Source organism: Schistocerca piceifrons, chromosome 1 (assembly GCF_021461385.2).
Source record: "Schistocerca piceifrons isolate TAMUIC-IGC-003096 chromosome 1, iqSchPice1.1, whole genome shotgun sequence".
Taxonomy (NCBI): domain Eukaryota; kingdom Metazoa; phylum Arthropoda; class Insecta; order Orthoptera; family Acrididae; genus Schistocerca; species Schistocerca piceifrons.
In genome coordinates this window covers 860,305,532-860,326,210 of record NC_060138.1, presented here as the reverse complement: position 1 = coordinate 860,326,210, position 20,679 = coordinate 860,305,532, and the positions used below count along the sequence as shown (strand labels likewise).

The 20,679-nt window shown below is 45.8% G+C and overlaps 1 protein-coding gene across 1 annotated transcript in view; it reads left to right on the top strand.

The window, feature by feature from the left end:
• The window catches only part of LOC124715883, a 1,071,880-nt gene that overhangs the window by 566,263 nt on the left and 484,938 nt on the right, over window positions 1-20,679 (top strand).

The window sequence follows — 20,679 nt, the reverse complement described above, 5'->3', positions numbered from 1 at the left end:
ACAGCAGTGAAAGGGTTAATATTGGCTTGGTAGTGTTTTAATATGTAATAGGGCGGAAGTTGACAGTACTAGCACTATCGCCCTTGCCTTCGGAGACACGGAAGAGACGTCGGATGCGGCTGCGAGGCGAGACCTGCGGCTGTGCAGGAATTGAGTTGGCGGCGGCGCGAAAGAATGGGGGGGCCGTGACCCGCGCTCCCCCACGGCGCCACGCCGGCGCAGCATTCAGGGGGCGTCGCGACGCGGCTCAACAGGCGCCGCCGTGCCGTGCCGTACCGGTACACTCGCTGCCCCCGGCACTGGACACGTCCGTAACCGATCGCATCCGTTTGCGTTCGGGCCTACTGCAACTTGCCTAGCGTGTCGGAAACCTACAGGTGAAGCTGACGATCGTAAGCACAGAGGTGGACAGTCCTATCTTACATAGCACTCAAACTATACCTATTTCGTTCAAGCCGTTAAAGCCGAGTTTTTCTAGGAACAGGAATTTTGCGCAGCGTAGTGCGTCGTCCTCTCTTCATTGACAAAATAGCGAAAGTGTCTTCCGACAGCCGGCCGGGGTGGCTGAGCGGTTCTAGGCGCTAGTTCTAGGCGCTACAGTCTGGAACCGAGCGACCGCTACGGTCGCAGGTTCGAATCCTGCCTTGGGCATGGATATGTGTGATGTCCTTAGGTTAGTTAGGTTTAAGCAGTTCTAAATTCTAGGGAACTGATGACTTCGGAAGTTAAGTCCCATAGTGCTCAGAGCGATTTGAACAATTTTTTTTGTTTTCCGACAGAACGTAATGCATAGTGCGCCAGCGCTTTACGTCAGGCGTGACCGGCCGTCTGGTTCTGGTCGACTCTAAAGCATTGTACGCTACGTCCTAGTGAAGCAATTGTTGTTGTTCGTTAAAGTTCGTGTGCAAAATGAGTACTAAGTATGCTAAAAAGCTATGGTTCAATTCAAAACTAATCATCACACGCGTTAAGCCGTTTATCTCACTGGGAGACGAGACGATGAATTCCTATTTCGTAGAAAGCGGTCGGCAGCTGAAGGATCCATAACCGCATCCATTTTGCACTTCCTCGTCCGATTGAAATCGACGTCCGCGCATGTCTTTCTTGACGTCGACAAAGATGTGAAAATCACACGGTGAAAGATACGGGCTGTACGGAGGATGTTGCAGTGTTTTCCAACCGAATCGCTGAAGCGTAGCCCTCGTGCGATTGACAGTGTGGAGGAGGGCGTTACAGCACAAAAGGATGATTCCGTCTGACAGCATTCCTCGACGTTTTTACCTTGAGTTGCGTCGCAGATTCTGCAAAGTATCTTCATAGCGTCACGCATTGATACTGGTTCCACGCTCGAGGAATTTTGACGAGCACAGGATCAATTCAGTCGAAGAAGAAGTCAAAACACCCAGGAATGCTGTCGGACGGAATCATTCTGTTGCACGAAACACCTGCCCGTACGCTGCCAATCAGACGAAGGCTGTGCTACAGCAGTCTGGTTGGGAAAGTGCAACATCCTCCCTACAACCCGTATCTTCCACCGTGTGATTTTCACATCATTGGCGATCTGAAGAAAGACATGCGTGGATGTCGGTTTCAGTCGGACGAGGAAGTGCAAGAGTGGGTGCGGTGTTCGATATATTAGTGACCAACTGCGTTCTACGAAACAAGAATTAGTCATCTGGTCTTCCAGTGGGATAAACACCTTAACGCGTGTCGTGTAATCGTCTAAACGCGCGTGGCGATTACTTTTCAGTGAACCAGTCCATGCTCCTGTAGTAGCGGGTGTTGGGTTTTTATTTGAATGCCCCGTATACAACTGCGTTTCATTGCCGAGGAAGATACATTGTTAATTGATTTAGTGTCAACAAAATATTGTTGATTGTTTTCCTGTGTTTCGTGTAAGTCTTGAGCAAATAATCCTATTCCTCGTCGGTCATTATATGCTTAGCTATCAGCAAACCCAGCAGTTTACTTTTCTTTTCCCGCACGCAATCCTTGAATACTGTACAGTATATTAACACTTCGGTTAAAGAAACAACGCAATCCTTTCAATACTTTTCTCACATAGCACGTGTGGACTTAATGCGCAAGCGGTTCCCTTTTCTAGTAAAACACAAATGCGCATCGTATTTAAGTTTTGTGTCTCTGCCGACGCTCAACACCCTGTCGTATTTACGCGTCGCAAAATTCTTGCTCAGGAAAACCCGGCTTAAGGAGTGGAACGGACGTGTAAAGTGATCCGTGCAAATCAAACCAAAGGACCATTCGTATTTTTTGTTCATTTTGACAGTATGCGAAATTTAACAATATTCAATCGTCAAGTGGAGAGTACTTTTCATATTATCTTTTTAAAACGTTTAGAGCCGGTTTCGTTGTTGTGTATCAGTGTAACTTATAGGCTCTGTCAGCAGACACAGCCGATGAAAACTTATATTTATTAAATCTTGTCGGATTTGATAGCGTGCAACGAACCATTTATAATTATTTGATGAAAGTTTCTTCCCAGAAATGTAATAAAACTTGATAAATACGTAGATCGTTTTTTCCGCCTTGCTGACATTACAATGCTTAGATGACATCAGGTGAGTAAGTCATACTGTCCCACTTGTGAGGCGGAAACTGTGACATACCGTTCCTACGCCGCGCCTGTGAGCTCGTACTGTCCGCTATAGCCGGCCGATGTGACCGAGCGATTCTAGGCGCTACGATCTGGAAACGCTCGACCGCTACGGTCGTAGGTTCGAATCCTGCCTTGGGCATGGATGTGTGTGATGTCCTTAGGTTAGTTAGACTTCAGTAGTTCTAAGTTGTAGGGGACTGATGGCCTCAGATGTTAAGTACCATAGTGCTCAGAGCCAATTTTTTGTCCGCAATACTGGCCTCAACGGCCACTTCGTGGTAGCTAGGCAAAGTGAACATGTGTTCACCCTGGAGATGGTGTGCTGGTCTTCCCTAATACTCCTAAACAGATGGTGACCTATGCTGGTCTAGAAAACGAATAATATTCCCATGACAACTAGTGTTTTACAATACCCGCCGGAAAGAAACTTTCGAAAGTTCTGGAAGAAAACAGCAGCCGACGAAAGTTCTGTGATCAGGGACAGGAATTGGCCTATGAAAATGCTTTAATTTTGCTCGCAACTAGGTGAAAGTTTATGTGTAAAATGATTTCGTGGGGCGGTTTGGAAATAGAGAAAGCGGGTATTCGGTCGGCACCCGGCAACCTTCGTCGGGTTGGCTGGCAAGACGTGGGCCTCATAGGACGGAGTAGGTCTTTTGAAGTCCTTAATTGAGTTTGGGTGTTACTGGTCCTTTGTGTTCCAAAGTTACTTTTCAAGTGTAGAGAGACTGCGAGAATCAATAGCGAGTTCCCGTGTATGGTCCTGGAGTTTTGTTTAGTGCCTTGCCTTTTAGTGAGTGTGCAAGTATGCGTCAGGAAGAGCGTGAACCATTAGCTAGTTCGATCTGGTGCTTATTGGAAGAATCGCACTTTGTTTTAATTTTTCTTCTGCCTTTTCCTGTCGTTATCCCTTATCTCTACGTGCTCGGCATGCTAATCTGGATTTTACAATATTAGTGGTAGTGGTATGGACGGTGCCCTTCGTATCCCCACTCCTTCCCTCCCTCTCCCGGGGACGGAATTTGTGTGGCCCATCTGTCTCATCTAGTATTATCAAAAAATGGTTCAAATGGCTCTGAGCAATATGGGACTTAACTTCTGAGGTCATCAGTCCCCTAGAACTTAGAACTACTTAAACCTAACTAACCTAAGTACATCACACACATCCATGCCCGAGGCAGGATTCGAACCTGCGACTGTAGCGGTCACGCGGTTCCAGACTGTAGCGCCTAGAACCGCTCGGCCACCCCGGCCGGCCATCTAGTATTATCCAATAAGAAAGTGTGAGAAATATTTTTCTAAGTGTGTGCGAATATTGTAATGGAGCCGGGACATGGGTATCAGCCTGGTATTCACCTAATGGGTTGTGGTAAACCCCCTAAAAACCACATCCAGGCTGGCCGGCACACAAGCCTTCGTCCTTTATCCTCCTCGCGGATTCGGTCCAGGGTAGGCGCTCCGCACCGAATCCCAGAAACGGCGTGCAAACGCCCGCTGCTATCAGGGCGGATATCTCAGTTAACTGAACCAAATAAAGACTGTGTTTATTTTGTAAAGATTCATGTGCTTTGTTTTTACATGTCTTTTGGCCTGATTATGTTTAACTGTATTCCTGTTGTGTGCTGTGGGTGTCATTGGCAGAAGTTATTAGGAATTATTTGAAGACACTGTATTAGGTAGTAGCGCATATTCCATTCAAATGGTCGTGTCTCGGGATCTCTCTGGAAGTCTTTGGATTGCAATAGGACATTACATTTTGACTTTGGAGTTGTGTGAAGTTTTAGCACTGTCTCACGGGTTAAAGGTAGGCTGGCGACCCTACTTTAGATTCATTGGGTAGTACGTCAGTTAAGGGAGTTAATCCGGGTCCGCCTATAAAGGTTTCCCGATTATACTTGCGGAACAGTACGTTGCTTACTTTGTCTTGCGTGCCGCATATCGCGTCGAGTGCACGTTTTCTGGCTACGGCCGTGGGGGGCTTCGCTCATTCCGCTGCGGCAACCGATGCCTGGAAACTTCGCTGACATAAACGGTTCGTGCCTCCCCCTGTCACCGCAGAAAATTCTGTTTCGCGTAAACGCTTCGCTGTCTGGAGCTTCCACGTCTGTTACTTTCAATTCTGGCCAAGCCCTGAAAACACCATAAATTTGGACAAAATTGGTAATTATGAGTAAGCTTTGTAAGATGCACATTACGCTGTAACATACAATTGTCAAAAATCTCTTACAACAGTCGTTTTATGACATTTTTGCCAGTCAATTTGCGTTGTATTCTTTATGAAAGTTGATAGTGGTCCTAACTTCTATAAAATATGACAAGGTACACGGACCACAGATGGTGCACTGTGGAATAGGCCAGTTGGCAAAGACAGCAGATTAGTAGACGTATCTGCCACCCGGCCTGTAACTTCGAACGTCGCCTGTCATCATTCATTGTCCCTGCTGTGTTTTCAATTAAGGTAATTTTAAGTATGCTTGAAATAAAAACCTGAAAAAGGAAAACGTCGCCGTTGTGGCCACAGACGGACCAATCGCGCCCGACCAGTTGCGGTATTGGAGGGGCATGGACTCACCACACCGTTCCGTTGGCGGTTGTGGGGTTAACAGACGTGGTGCCGCTACCACTCAGTCAAGTAGCTCCTCAGTTGGGATCACGAGGCCGAGTGCAGCCGGTACTAATTCTTCTATAAAAAAAAAAAAGAAACCTAGCAATATCGGGAATCGAACCCGGGTCCCCCGCTCGGCAAAAAAATGTTCAATTGAGTCTGAGTACTATGGGAGTTAATATCTGAGTGGCCATCAGTCCTCTAGAACTTAGAACTACTTAAACCTAACTAACCTAGGGACATATCACACATCAGTGCCCGAGGCAGGATTCGAACCTGCGACCATAGCGGTCGCGCGTTCCAGACTGAAGCGCCTAGAGCCGCTCGGCCACAACGGCCGGCCCCGCACGGCAGTCAGTGGCGGTGACCGCTAGGACTGTTCATGGTTTTTGATAGTTTTTAAAATATAGAGAATCTGATATACCGATATAACAAAATAATCTTATAGACTCTCGATGTATTGAAACACAGAATCGATACACCGACGGTAAAAAGTAGAAATAACGGCCTATAAAAATATCTTAAATGTACTGCCGATTTTAGAGCTTTATATTTAAGTATTGCTTTATTATTAGATATTTTGTACATCAACAACCTAGCAGCTTGCTTGTCCCCCACAGAGCAAGAATTGAAAGAAAACGATGCTCGTTCACGCTTGGCGATAACCACTTTGCTAACAATGGTAACTGCATGTAAGTGGCACAATTAAAGATATCCGATGGGTCTGTCGTTCGGTTTCGTCACATATCGGATTTGCCGGAACACTTCATGACGACTTCCCTGTTTCTTCATTTGTGGAAACGCAGCAACGTGGCAGTTTTAGTGTCAAAATCGCGTGGTGAAGCTAAACGCTGCAGTTTCTGTTGGTAGCGTCGAGCGTCGATTACGTCAGCATTTCCCCTCGGACGTCTCTGCCCTCCGCAAAGACCAACTTGTCATTTAGGTTTTTTTTTCACCATTTTCAGCAACTGTTTGTGAAGAATGACGATGTGAAGCAATAGCACAGTACTTGCGTTAATTTTTTTAACGCATTTGGTTATTGTTATTCCATTCACACCTCAACCCCCTAGTGCAGTCGAACTTCTTCTTTGAGCCACCTGCACTTCCTTCACACAAGAAAAGAGAAAGACTGAATGTAATGAAAGTAGTAAGTCTCTTTCACACAGTGAATGTAAAATTATATTCTACTACAATTTCCAAAGAACAATTTCAAATGTTGTGATTCTTCAGTTCCTCCCGACGTACTTCGTGGTGAAAGAGTTCTCGTGTGAACAGCCGGGTGTTACTGTCCAACGGGCACAAGATTTCCGCGTTCGGAACACCTGGAGAGAGAGAAGAGGAAATAAAAACACGGCGCCGGCGACTCGGCGGTCAGTTCGTCAGCGAACCTGATGACGGCAACGTGGTCCCTTGCCGAAGTATTTTGCCCGCTGTTCACCCGTGCACTCTTTCGCCAATTTCAAATGTTTACCGAAAATGGCAAAAAAATTGAAAATAGAAATATCGCCACTCATTATAGCCATTTCGATATCGATATATCAGGGAAATAACATCGCCGATAAATATCGATACTAGCAACAGCTCTAGTGATCACACAGCTACGGAGGCGGAAGGAATAAAGACAAGCGGAAAGAAAATGAAGTATTCCTTATGCGTGCTATATTTGTGCCTCCCTTCCACTTACATAATACGACTTAAAGGTCCATGTCTAGATGGCACATCCTTTACTTTTAGATTGAAGCGTCTAATCACGTTCTCAGGGGTGACGCGATTCGTATCGAATGACACGCTTCAAAATTGTAAATGCAATCCCACGTAGACAACAAAAGTTTGGGAAAGTATGTCTCAAAAGAAACGTAGTTATTCGTACCAACAATATTGTTTCTGATGATATTTTGTAGATTTCAAAATAAACTAAGTATTAGAGCGAAGCCTGTGCGAGCACTCGGAAATTTCCCGCTCAGCAGTTCGGCATAGCAACTGCGGAAACGCCGAGACGGTTTCTCGCGCAGGTGCTTACGATTAGCTTCGCGCACTCATTGTCAGAGGCTCGCAGACAGTGACGGGAAAGCGGGATCACACGCCGCGGCGTGCGTGGGAGGCGGGCCATGCGCGCCGTGCTACCGAATGCGACGAACCGTCTGGTAGGCAGGCAGGAACACACCTGCGCTCGCCGCCAGCCTCTTCATTGCCGAGTGCTCCCGTTGCGAGGTTAACCGGAACCTCCTATCTCTCTCCACCTCCTGCGCCACGCTCACTGGTCAATTTCGTGAAGTGCTGTTACATATCAGAATGCAGATCAGATTATGCTCTTGCAGTCGCGAGACAAACTAGTACGACTTGTGAAAAGTAGAATGCGTGTGCGGGCCCACCAATGTCACTGTTAACATACAGAATTTTCGTTCGCCCTATAGTTTAATATGGAATGCAAGCGTGGATAATATCAACCAGTTAAACTTAGGACGATCATGTCTACAGACAGGAGGATGTTACGGATAGCTGGAGACCTAGCATGCGACTTCTGCATTGCCACATGTCATGAACCTTTCAGCACAAAGAAAAATATAGCACAGACCCAAAGAGCAACATCTTAAGATACGCTAGATGCATGAAATCTCTCATTCAACACGAACCTGGGTCTTTCAACTGTCCACATTTAGAGTGCATACACCCCCGTCACGTCATTCTAGAAGATACAACTGACATATTCCACCATTGACTATTACGCGACGAAGAAATAAACGATATCTTTCTTAGGTCTTTTACGCCTGTTAGAACATGGGATGATCTATCTTTAAAAAGAGACGACAGCGCCATGACAGTTGGCATTATTAACAGCACATTACGCTGTAGAGTGTAAATGGACGCAAAATTCTACGACACAAGGCAACCTGTCCCACCTGAGGTTTTTCTACAGGAAAGGTTTTTCCTCAGCCGTAAGGCGAGTGCCAGGATTAAGCAATAAGTATATGCAGTAGGTACTGGGAGATGAAGAAGCTTGCACAGGATAGAGTAGCTTGGAGAGCTGCATCAAACCAGTCGCAGGGCTGAAGACCAGAACAATAACAATATGAACATCTTCCCCTCTTCAACCTGCGATGTAAATTTCGCGCTAACTAAGTAAGTGCCAAATTTAAAAAAAAAGGTACGCCAAAACAGCATCAAGAACAACTGGCTGAAAAGGTCATCGGTCCCTAGAGTTACACACTACTTAAACTAACTTATGCTAAGAATGACAAACACACACATGCCCGAGGGGGGACTCGAACCTCCGGCGGGAGGCTCCGCCTTAACATAGTCGGAATCTCCTTCAGAGACTGAGTGCGGTATTTCGCGTATCGCAGTGCTTAACAGGATGATTTTCTTTGCAGCTGCAAATAACAGCATTAATTTCTATCAACAATCATTCGTATCCGTGTACATAGTTACGTACTACATAACCTCCAAGCGATTTTCGTTTTATGCATTTAGTGTTACACATAATAATGTTGCTGTTTGAACGGTTTATTTCGAAAACACCTCAAAGTATATACTGGGGTTTCGCAATAAGAGTAGTCAGGCACATTTTCACTGGTGTTTCAGCAGATATTTGCAATTTCGTGTTTTGCGGTGTATAGTTGGGGTCATCCCAAACACATACTGCTTACCACGTCTTTCATGCGGCGACCAGAATCGACGGAAAGCGTCGGTTTGTTTCCCGTTACAAAAAAGAAAAATAGTTTTTAAGCAGAATGTTACGTTCCTATTCGATAGAGCGGTCCCAAATTGGTCTAGTGCAATATGCGTTTTATCGGTATTTGTTAGCAGGGGCAGTAAAACACGAAGAATAAACTGTACTCCAGCATCGCTGCTGCATTTCAGTAGCAGTCAGCGTGGGCCAGGGCGCTGCTCATTCACTACTGGAGTACTAGTCATTCATTCTCGTGTTTACTGCCTCCGCTAATATATAGTGATAAAGCGATTATTGCAGTAGACCAGTTTGGGACCTCTCTATCGAAAGTGCACGTAAAATTCCCCTTAAAAATCATTTTGTTATTAACAGGAAACAAACCGGCGCTTTCCGCCGATACTTTGCCTCGCCTGAAAGACGTGATAAGCAGTATGTGTTTGTGCTGACTCCCAACTACACAACTGAAAACACGAAATTGCAAATATCTGTCGAAACACCAGTGAAAATGTGCCTGATGACCCCCGGGGGTGGGGTGGGGCTGTCTCTATATATGATTAGCAGAAATTGTCTCGAGAAACACCATTAACTCTTATTAACGCAGATGCTGATTGATAAGTTCCATGAGCCAACTACGGGAGAAGTATTAATGAATGCGATGTTTATAAAAATTGACGGAGTAAAGTGTACTATTATGGCAGGTCACATGTGGGAACTGACTTGCGTATTATTTACGTTATAGTACCAGATTTTATTCTCGCTGCTCGTGCGGCCGCAGCATTTATCTGGCTTCTTCGTTGTTTGCTGGAGGGGTAAGACACTGCGTTGTGTGCAGGACTTACGAGGCAGATGCCCATTTGTTACCGGCCGTACGCCCCGCTCATTTACATAGGAAGGAGTGTACCATTGGGGAGACGTCCTCAGCACTTCGGTGAGTCACAGCGGGCACACCCAGGTCAAGTAGAGATACAGGTACCACAGCCAGGCAGCGCCGCAGGCCAACGGCAGCGGAGGAATGCTCCATTTCTGACGAGTTTTCTCAGTGCGTGCTTTGGCGACTATCTCATTGTAACAAAACGTTCACACCCCTCCTGATATTTGGGTCCAGCGCAAGTAACCCACGCAGTTGGGAACTATCAGCGTCCGAGCTGGTTCCTATCCATTGAACGAGTTGTGTGATTGTGCACGCTTCTAAACCGGGCACTCGCACCACGTCGCTTGATTGTCCTGCCGGCACCGAGTGAGCTGGCAATGTGATTAGCTGACAGAGCTGCTATTGACTGGGACTAGGACTCACATGTCGCTCCGGTTACTCATATTGACGAGTTGCATGATTTCCGCTACATCAGTTCAGTGGTGAGATGTTTGCTTTAACGGCTATCCCTGCACCTTTCTCCCTTTTCCTTCTCAAAAGGAGGAGGTTCTCTGTCTGCCAGGGCCACTAACTCTACGAGGCGATCAGTTCTAACTTTCCTTCGTTTTAATGGAGGCTTCCCCTACGCCTTTACGTAAAGTAGAGTCTGCTAACAAACACGACGCGTCGTACAGTTTCCACGTTAAATCATTAGGTCACAGCCATAAATTCTGCTCCCTCGTGGAGATTCAAGTTCCAAAGTTATCAGTGCATTTTTGTATTACTTGATGCGTGACAATTGGAATATAATAAAATTCCACGAGGAAAAATGTGAAATTAATTGATTCGTTATTGTTTTTGTTGGTGTTTATTTTCTTAAATGTTTTGGCATAAGGGACCCGTGGACTCTGGTGGATCGCTACAGAGTAATTGCATTTAGTTTGATTTCCTGCCCCATTTATCGTTATATCATTACTGCACTGAAAATATCTACCCAACAGTGCAAATGGCGACGCTATACGCTTTTTGTCTTATCTGTGCTTCATTCGCTCACGGTACTTTCGGTTGAGAACAGTAGTGCCCACTTTACTCTACGGCATCAAACTTGCATGCAATGCTGATGTGTTCTGTCTCGGGTTTGTTTTACCGACAGTCGCTTAACGCACTATAGTGAACATCATGGTCGATATTTTGCACTGTACATGTAAGGGGACAGTTGTTCAATTGTTATTGTACTGTACGCTGACAACTAGTGTTCCGTCCGAGTATCGTTGCATTACTCTGGATTATAATTAAAGTTTCGCTACTTCAGAGGGCCTTATGAAAAATGTGATATCGTAGGACAATGAAACTTTATGGAAACATCTGTAAGGAAATTCGGAAGAGAAATAAAAACCAGTAAAAGAAACTCACGAGAGGGTAACATTGCGTTTCAGGTTACAAACGTCCCTCAGTGTGCAGATGTGTGACGACCATCTGCATCCACGACTGCCTGGAGCCGCACTAGAGATAACGTTGTTCTGATAAAACATCTTTAGGAGTAGTGCTCAGTTCACCTTGTCCGAACCCTTGTTGATCGTCTGCAACCGTAATGGATAGTGATGCTTGTGTTTGAACCCGACGTCGCCATACCAGTACCGACTCTTAAAGACTAATCATGACAGTAACAATGCTAAGGAAGCAATTCCTACAGGGCACAGTCTAAAAATCATTCCTATAAAGCTCATGTAACAAATAGTTCTCCGTCTACAATGGTTCAAATAGCGAAAATTTAATTTTGATGTCTGCGTATTACAGGGTTTTTACTGTCCTGAAGCCATTTTCACAGAACAGAGATAATTGAGGCAACAAACCGAGTAAATCATAATTAAAATCCTACTCTGAATGAGGCACCGACGACCACGTGTTTCTTGTACCAAGATACTCAGAAAGTGTTTCTTAACAGCTTTAGAAACTTGGTGGGTGGAATTCGTGTTCACTCTATAGAACGATCCTGTTTTCGAGAAACGCTGTTAACGCCGGTCTTTATTGTGAACTTGCAGTATTGGCGCTTCGCAGGGCGTCGTGCTGCTCGACGTGGACGGAGTGGAAGAATCCTGACAGACCGCGCAGCCCCGACGTTCGATACGCGACGCCGCCTCAAACCGCGGTCATTAACATCTGGCTCCCCCACGGAACGCCACATTTATCTTTTTTCCTTCCTCCTGCAGGTACGGCGCGGTTTGCACCTGGGGACGTAATTGTGAATCTCTGCGCTGCGCTGTGGCGTCGTGCGGTTAGAGAGCGTACGTAGCTGAGTGCGTGGTGCGTGTGGCGGGCAGCACAGGAGCAGACGGGGGCGCTTTAATTGCAGCTTCATGGGGCCCGCTCCCGCCGCTATCGATTCGTCTCGCCGCCTCTCCACATTCCCGGCCCGCCGTTCCAGTCCCCCCAGCCCCCTCTCCTTCTCCCACCAGTCGCACACTGGTGGGACGTACACCGTGCCTTCCGCGCGGACCTGCTCCGAACCCAACTCCCTACACTGCCGTGATCGTTATCTTTTCCAGTGGAGTTTTCCGCACCGTAGTAGTCTCGTATAAGACGCACCACGAAGAAGTCAATTCTAAGCGAGAAGACAATTATATACTCCAATCAGTGAGATTCCAGCCTCCGATGACCAGTGAAGACATGTCTGAAGACGCCCCAGACAGCGACGGGATATCAAGCTCACTGTAACCCTCGATAAGCCCGGACAACCAGGATTGATGGTCTGCGGTGCCATTTCCTTTCGTAAAAAGACTCCTTTGGTTGCCATCTGCGGCACGCTGTCAGCACAGCGGTACGTCGACGATATTCTACGCTCCGGTTTTGTTTTCCTCCATGGCAAGCCATCCCCGGCTTACATTTAAGTAACATAATGCTCTCTCGCACACGGCGAGAGTTTCTACTAATTGTCTCCGCGCTTGCCGAACCCTATCTTGCCCAACAGGATCACCGGGTATTTCCCCTATTGAGAACGTTTGGAGCATTATGGGCAGGGCCCTCCAACCATCTAGAAATTTTGATGATCTAACACGCCAGTTGGACAGGATTTGGCACGGTATCCCTCGCGAGACCATCCAAGAAATGTATGGATCAATGCCAAGCCGAAATACTGTTTCCACAAGGGCCAGACGTAGACAAACGCGTTACTGACTTGCTCAGTTGGTGAAGTTTTTAGTCTTGATTAAATTTTCCAGTTTCTCTGAAATTGTAATAAAATGGTTCAAATGGCTCTGAGCACTATGGGACTTAACATCTAAGGTCATCAGTCCCCTAAAACCTCGAACTACTTAAACCTAACCAACCCTTAGGACATCACACACCGTAGCGGTCGCACGGTTCCAGACTGAAGCGCCTAGAACCGCTCGGTCACACTGGCCGGCGAAATTGTAATCATTTGTTTGTCTACACATGTACGTCACGTACACCGATTTCCGTCCTATTCGGATAATGTTTTCGTGGTCTGGTTTTATTTTTTTTAATATTTTTTTATGTAGAATGCGTTAGTCGTTCCCGTACAAGTGCACTGCGGTCGGTTTATAGCACTGTAAATGGTGTAGAACTGGTATTAGCAGTGATGTGGCTCACCACTGCTCATATACACAGTCTGATCAAACATTTCTGGACATGTATTAGCGGACATTAATATGTGGCGTGTTCTTTCTCCTTTTGGACGTCTGGGACTCTGCTGAGAACACTTCCAGCGAGGTGTCTGAATGTCTATTCAGAGAAGGTCTGGAGCGAAGTCGACATTTAATTCATCCTAAAGATGTTCCATTTGGCTCAGGTGGGAACTGTGGGGACACCAATCAATTTCAGGAATTTATTGTCCACAAAACCATTCCCTCACAAATGTTGGTTTATTATAGGATGCATTGTCATGCTGATACAAACAAACATCTTCTCCGAACTGTTCCTGTACTTAATGCAGTACACAGTGCTGTAAAATTAGTTCATATTCTTGAATACACTCTAAACACGAAAAACACCCTCAAAGCGTACCACTACTGCCTCTGTACTTCATTGCTGCTAGGCAACGTTCTCTGTCGGACTGCCACTGTGTATAGCGTGATTCACCGCTCCAAATCACTCGTTTGCAGTCGTCCACTGTCCAGTGGCGTCGCTCTTTGCACCACGTCAAGCGTCGCGTAGCATTGACTACAGAAATGTGTGACTTATGAGGACTTTGGAACTCAAGAATGATTCCTTCCGCTGATTGCATGCTACTTTTTGCAACCACCTACGCAATGCTTGGCGCTCTTGTCCGTCATTACAAGAGGTCTGCCTGGTCTTAGTTTAAATATGGTTGTTCCTTAACGTTTACACTCACCACACCCGTCAGCAGCAGTCGACTTGGGTAGCTGAAGAAGTGTTGTGAGGTCCCTAATGGATATTTACTTACACGACATTCAATGACTACTCCACGTTCGGAGTCATTGAGATCTCTTGAGACATTCATTATGCTGTTACTGTTTCTATACTGACAACAGTCCCCGCGTCCTTTTGTACTGGCGGAGACGCCTCTCGTGGCATTAATTCTGAATTATGTAGGGCTGTCCATGTAATTCGGTTCAGGTGGTGTAAATCAAATAATTCAAGTTGTGTGTAAGCAACAGTCCGTTGTATGGAATCAGGGCATTAAGAAGGGGCGACGTGAAGACGTGATAGAATGGCAGAATAGACCTGTTGTGTTTGGACGTGTCCATGACCAATCCGTGAATGAAATTACCCATTTATTTGCCTTATCAATGCGCCGGAAGAACAGTAGTCGTTAAAATATACTAATCGATAGGGACCATCGACAACTGTTATGCTTTATCAACGGCAATCGGTTCCAAACCTGATATGAATTGCTGCTGTCAGTGAATGCAGTTTCCAAGTGAATATGGCGAAGGGAACTAACTGTATTCAAAAGTCCATTGTCACAGCGGCCCATAAGTCTGTCTGTCTTCAAACAGCAGAGAAAGTGAACAGTGGCATACTGGAGGCGTTTAGTGTGGTCCGTCGAGTCTCAATTTTGTGCCTCTTTTCAAATGATGCAAAGCGTCGAGTGGTGTTACAGGATAATATTGAAGATTATGTGGATAGATAGGACAACTAGCAAAGAAGTACCGCAACGGAATGAGAAAAAAATGTATAGCACTGCTTAACTAAAGGAAGGGATCGGTTATATCGTGAGGTATCAAGGAATCGTCATTTTGGTGATTGAGGGAAATGTAGGGCGAGGGGATAAAGCTTGGAGAGGTAGGATAGAGCTTGACTACACAGCAGGTTAAAATGATGTACGTTGCAGTAGTTATGCAGAAATGAAAAGACTTGCACGTAATAGACTAGTGTGGAGTGCCTTATCAGAACAGTCTAGGTAGCGAATATCACAGCAACACAATAAAAGCATGCACTTTCGTTTGGAGGTGGGGGGGGGGGGGGGGGCGGAATTACAGTGGTCGAACAGAAATATGAAAACAACACGAGAAATGTGCATGCTTGAAGATAAATGCAGATGTCAGCCAAGCCTGCAGGTTGTGCTGTTGTATTTGACCACGAGGGGAACCTGTGAAACGTCCTCAATACGGCCAAAGTGTCAGTTGTAGTCAGAACAGTGTGTCAGAGGTAAGCGAATTCGAACGCGGACAAATCGTTGGTAGTCGTATAGTGGGTGCTTCGGTAAACAAAGCAGCCGAAGTGTTGGGCGTTTCTGCCGCATCGTATCAAACATATGTAGCACATAGAGGAAAAGCGGAGAAACATGCGGTAAATCACAGTGCGGACGAACGTGTGCGTTCACTGATCGTACAGACGATTACTGAAGAGGACTGAACGAAAAATAAGAAAATGACTGGTGGAAAAGTCACTGCAGAACTGAAAATCGCACTTGCGAACGCTGTCAGCAACAAAACAACACGAAGGAGTCCCATAAGCAGGGAGTTGCAGGCGAGCTGGAATTCCAAAACCACTCATGAATGATGCAAATGCTCGTAATAGGCAAACGTGGTGCTGTGGGCTTGAGTCCTGGAGTAGGGAGAAATTTAAGAGTATTTGGTCGAGTTTCTGTCCCAAGAATGTAATATGGCAGGTTTTCGGTGCTGATTTGGGCTCCCATATCGTGGTATTCGAAGGGTCTCATAGTTACTTCGCAAGATCGCATCACTGACAAGGATTATGTGACGCGTTTGGCTGATTAGGGCCTTCCCATATATGATGCTTCTTCCCCAATGGTGATGTCGTGTTAAGACTACAGGGATCCAATTCACACAGCTTGCATCGTCGAGGACTGTTTTTGTGAGCACGAGTACGAATTGTTGCATCTCCCTTTACCTCAGCAGTTACCAGATTGCAGTATTGTTGAGCCTTTGTGGTCTACTTTGGGGAGAAGTGTGTATGATCGCCATCCACTTTCATCGTCGTTATTTGAACTTGTCACTATTTTGCAGGAAGAATTGTAGAAGATACCCGTGGGAACCATACAGGACTGGTATTTATCCATTCCGATACGTCAAGGAGCTGTTTTTTAGGTTTTCCTACACCTTATTAGGCACAACAGTGGTTGTGAACAGAGTAGAAAATCATGGGAAGCAAGTAGAGCCAGCACCCCTTTGCCCAGATCTTTAATACTAGCTATTAAGTCGAGGCTAAAGCATGTTGCATTGAGAGTGGTTCATGCCGCCCAGAAAGATTTCACATCGCAGACTGTGCACGTTTGACGGGTTATCTGCTTACCCAGTATTGGCCCGTCCGGGCGTGTAATTGCGGCCGTAATGGGTGTAATACGTCAACGAGCTTCCTTCCCTTAATCTGAGAAGCGTCAGTGAGGCGGGCGAGGGTGGTTGCGTGGCCAGGCCGGCGCCGCCGCGGGAGGGGCGCGCATCGACCCCGCCGCCTGACGCCCTTATCGCCAACAGGGGTAGCGACTGCCGGCGCACCCTCGCAGCCTGCCTCCAGGAGAGAACAGCCGGCCGGGGTCGCGTCTAAGCTTCAACTAGGCGACTTTTTGCCCTCCAAGGTTTCTTTAATCCTTTTCCTTCAGTACCTCGTGTCTGTTGGTGATGTAGCTCCTCTGTGCGGTGTGTGTCGGTGGGGACTGATGTAGACGACTTTGAGCCACAGGTAGTACAGCAGACGGCAAATAGAAAATATTCCACCATTAAGCGCCAGCCCGATATTTATCTAATTTTGTCGAGATCTTCGTAACATAACGGGTTACTAACATTTGTAATCTGGAGAATTGCATTTCATTAACCGAGTTTTTGGTTTCATATTGCGGTGCAACGATTGGACTTAGATAATATTTACGGCATACTAAGAGAATTTTACTCCCGCCGGCTCAAGAAAAGGCATTGGGCATCTGGAGTGCATGTTCAGCTTAAGTTTCAAAGTAACTCAGTTGCGAGAAACCGTGTTACACTGCGACATCTGATGCTCACAGCGGTAAGTCAGAAGTTTTGTGACGCTGCTCTGAAATAACAAGTTGTATGGCAGAAATCTGTATTACCAACCGCCAATTTGTTTGCGTTAGCAACGTGTAGAGTTTTCCATTAGAAGCAAATTAGAAAGTATCGGATGGACGTTGCTCAACTTAACACCGACGAGCCTTCCACATCCAGATAAAGAATCGCACCCGAAAATGAAGAAAACTGCCGTCAACTGGTTAAAGGGACATAAAATTTTACGTACTCTCAAAAAGGAGCAAGACTGAAGAAGATCTCTCGTTGTAAATGACTACATAACACCACAAACTACAACAAATTAACTATTATTATGAGAAATATACATCCTTCCTTAAAAGAACAGTAATGTAAATGTAATGTAAATGCACCTAAGAAATTACTCAGTTTACAGTTTCTCACAGATTTCTATAGTGAAGACTTAAATGTGAATGTGTTGTACAGTATTTGACTACTTATGAATTGAGTTACAGTTTCTGTTACGTTCTGGTATGTAATGTTATGTACTCGATCAAGTCGAAGGTTTTCTTCGCTCGGAGACAGTGTGTTTGTGTTGTTGTAACTGATATTTATCGACGCGTATCCCGGCGAAGTGGCGTTAAATGGGATGATTTGCACCATGTGGCGGAGCAACTCCAGATGGAGTTCCTGGCCAATAATTCCATTTTTGTAGTACGTGCCAACGCGAGGTCGTACCGCTATACAAACTCGCCACGAGCCTGCAAATCACAAACAAGTGTTCGGACCGAATCATATTGCAACCACGTATTAAATAAGCCGTGGTGCGAGACAGCGTAGCTCCTATCCCTCAAAGCTGCTGTGTTACTCTAGTTCATTGTTGGTCAACCTTTTTTACCTGCTGCCCACTTTTCTATCTTCGTTAATAAAAAAATTGTCCAACCGCCCACCGGTTCTGCAGTACTGATGTCTTATAAAGTAGGTAACTAACTTTCTGTGCAATACTGCCTTCAGTTTCTTCCAGGTTCTTTTATTTTTTCCATGAAGTCACATATTACTTTGACTTCCTTATAGCCTCGTTTCTTTTACAGTCTCCTCTGGTACATCCTTTCTTAGTAACGTAATTTCATGAGATCAATAGTTACGAGAGGAAATGTAATTTACTGGACAGTCTGTGAGCGATTTGGCGCCGCAAAGAAGGGCGTTACTGAATAAAATGGAAAGAGTACAGTATTGTTAACCACATGCGTTTGTGCAAGAACGAGAAACCGTTGATGAGTGATCCTATACGTCTAATTAGTTTGTTTGCTGGAGGAAGATGAAGTAGTTGGTATTGTTTACGATAAGCACCAGCTTCGGTTACGAGTAACGAACTTTCATAGTGCATCCATTTGCCTTTGTGGAGAGGGCAGGATACGTCTGTCACATACACATCTGGAGTGCGAGACTTTTTCAGTGAAAATGAAAGCATGGAAGTTAAAAGCACTCCTGCAACATTATGGGATTCGTTAGGTAACATAGGCAGTTTCGTCTCCTTTAGTGCCGAGTTTAACGTCCACTAATTATGTCCGAGAGTCATACTAAAGTCTTTAAGATAAAACCAGTTTCTTTGCTAATCACACTTTCCCCTCAGCTACAGCTCTTTGTCCCGAAATAGTGACAATAGCTTATCGAGGAAAAGGAGGAAAAAGTTTAGGCTTAACGTACCGTGGATGTTGACGTTGTTGGGAGGACATTTAGGCTTTAGCATCCTGTCGATGACTAGAAGATTAGAAATGGAGCACATGGTTGGATTGATGGTGGATGGGGAAGTAAATCAGGGTTCGAACCGCCGTCCTCCCGAATGCGAATCCAGTGTCTTACCACTACGCCACCTTATTGGGCGAAGTTGAGAGACGGTATTGTCGGTGGCGCGCCATTTATGCGATAGGGCGTGTACAAAACCACTTTACAGTGTTGTTTCTCAATCTGGAAACGTTATCAGCTACCCGCCCGGGTAACCGCGCGTGTTAATGCGAGCGCTTCCAGGATGGGGAAGTGTGCCGGCCCTGGACCGAATCCTCCCGGCGGATTAACGACGAGGGGTCGGTGTGCCGGCCAGCCTGGATGTTGTTTTTAGGCTGTTTCCCACATCCTACTAGCTGAATACTGAGCTGGTTCCCATGTTGCGCCTAGATAGACGCTAAGCAAACATTTGGAACTCTTTCTCGCACTCGCATACAGAATTTACTCTATACGCAGACAGAGTGGGTACACTGCTTTTGTCCTGCAAGGGGCGAGGGGAGTAGGAGATGGATGACCTTGGCTCTTTGGTCTCGTTAAACACTTACCCCTCAGAAGCATTATCAAACAGATTTTACAGAAGACATCCAAAGTAAATCTGCGCCATTTCCAGAGGGTTTGTTAGACCAGAGCTTTCACCAACAACTGAAGTGTGAAGAGTTAAAGTGAACACTTTGTCTCATCAAAAGGATTGCTTTAAAATTCTAAGAAGCTGCCGGCCGGTGTGGCCGTGCGGTTCTAGGCGCGCGGTCTGGAACCGCGCGGCCGCTACGGTCGCAGGTTCGAATCCTGCCTCGGGCATGGATGTGTGTGATGTCCTTAGGTTAGTTAGGTTTAAGTAGTTCTAAGTTCTAGGGGACTGATGACCATAAAACTTAAGTCTCATAGTGCTCAGAGCCATTTGAACCATCTAAGATGCTTCCCTCTCGGAATGACAGGAAAACGTATTACCCACCTGCCGCACACACATCTCGTAATTATCACGTCAACAAAATTAGTAATTTGGGTCCAAAGGCTTACAGGTTACCCTGCCTCTCGTACTCGAGACGAGTAGAATAGAATTGTGAAAAATACTACTGGTACAAAACCCTCCATAAAAAGTGGCATTGGGATAATAGGCTTATTAATTTTGTTATGTTTTCCCTGTTGCATGTGCACGCCCTGCCTTAGTGTGATATTTATTCGAAAGATTATTTTTCACCGAGTAACCGGCACTAGTTTTGGCGTAACTACATATTTAGGTAGGTCTGTCTTCGTAACGAATCATATGCAATTTGCTGAGATTGTTAACTCCGTTAGACTGCACATTACAATTCTAAACAGTAACTCTTGTATAGAAATCCACTTCCTCCTTGTCATGTGCGCTGTCTGATCTAAACTAACTGGACGTTAATATGGGTATGCCCACCCTTCGCCCTTATGACTTCTTGAACTCTGTTGGGGACGTTTTAGTGAGGTGTCTGAATGTATGTGGAGGAATGACAGCACATTGTTCCTCAAATAAGAGAAGGTAGTGATGATGGGCATTAGGATCTTGCACGAAGTCGACGTTCTACCTCATCCATGGGGTTCAGATTGGGACTCTGGGCAGGCCAGTCCATTCCAGGAATGTTAGTGTCCACAGACCATTGCCTCAGATGCTGCTTTACGGCAGGATGCATAGTCATGCTGATACAAACGATTGTCGCCAACGGCCTATTCCTTTACTGTACCCAGTATGCAGTGCTGTAAAAT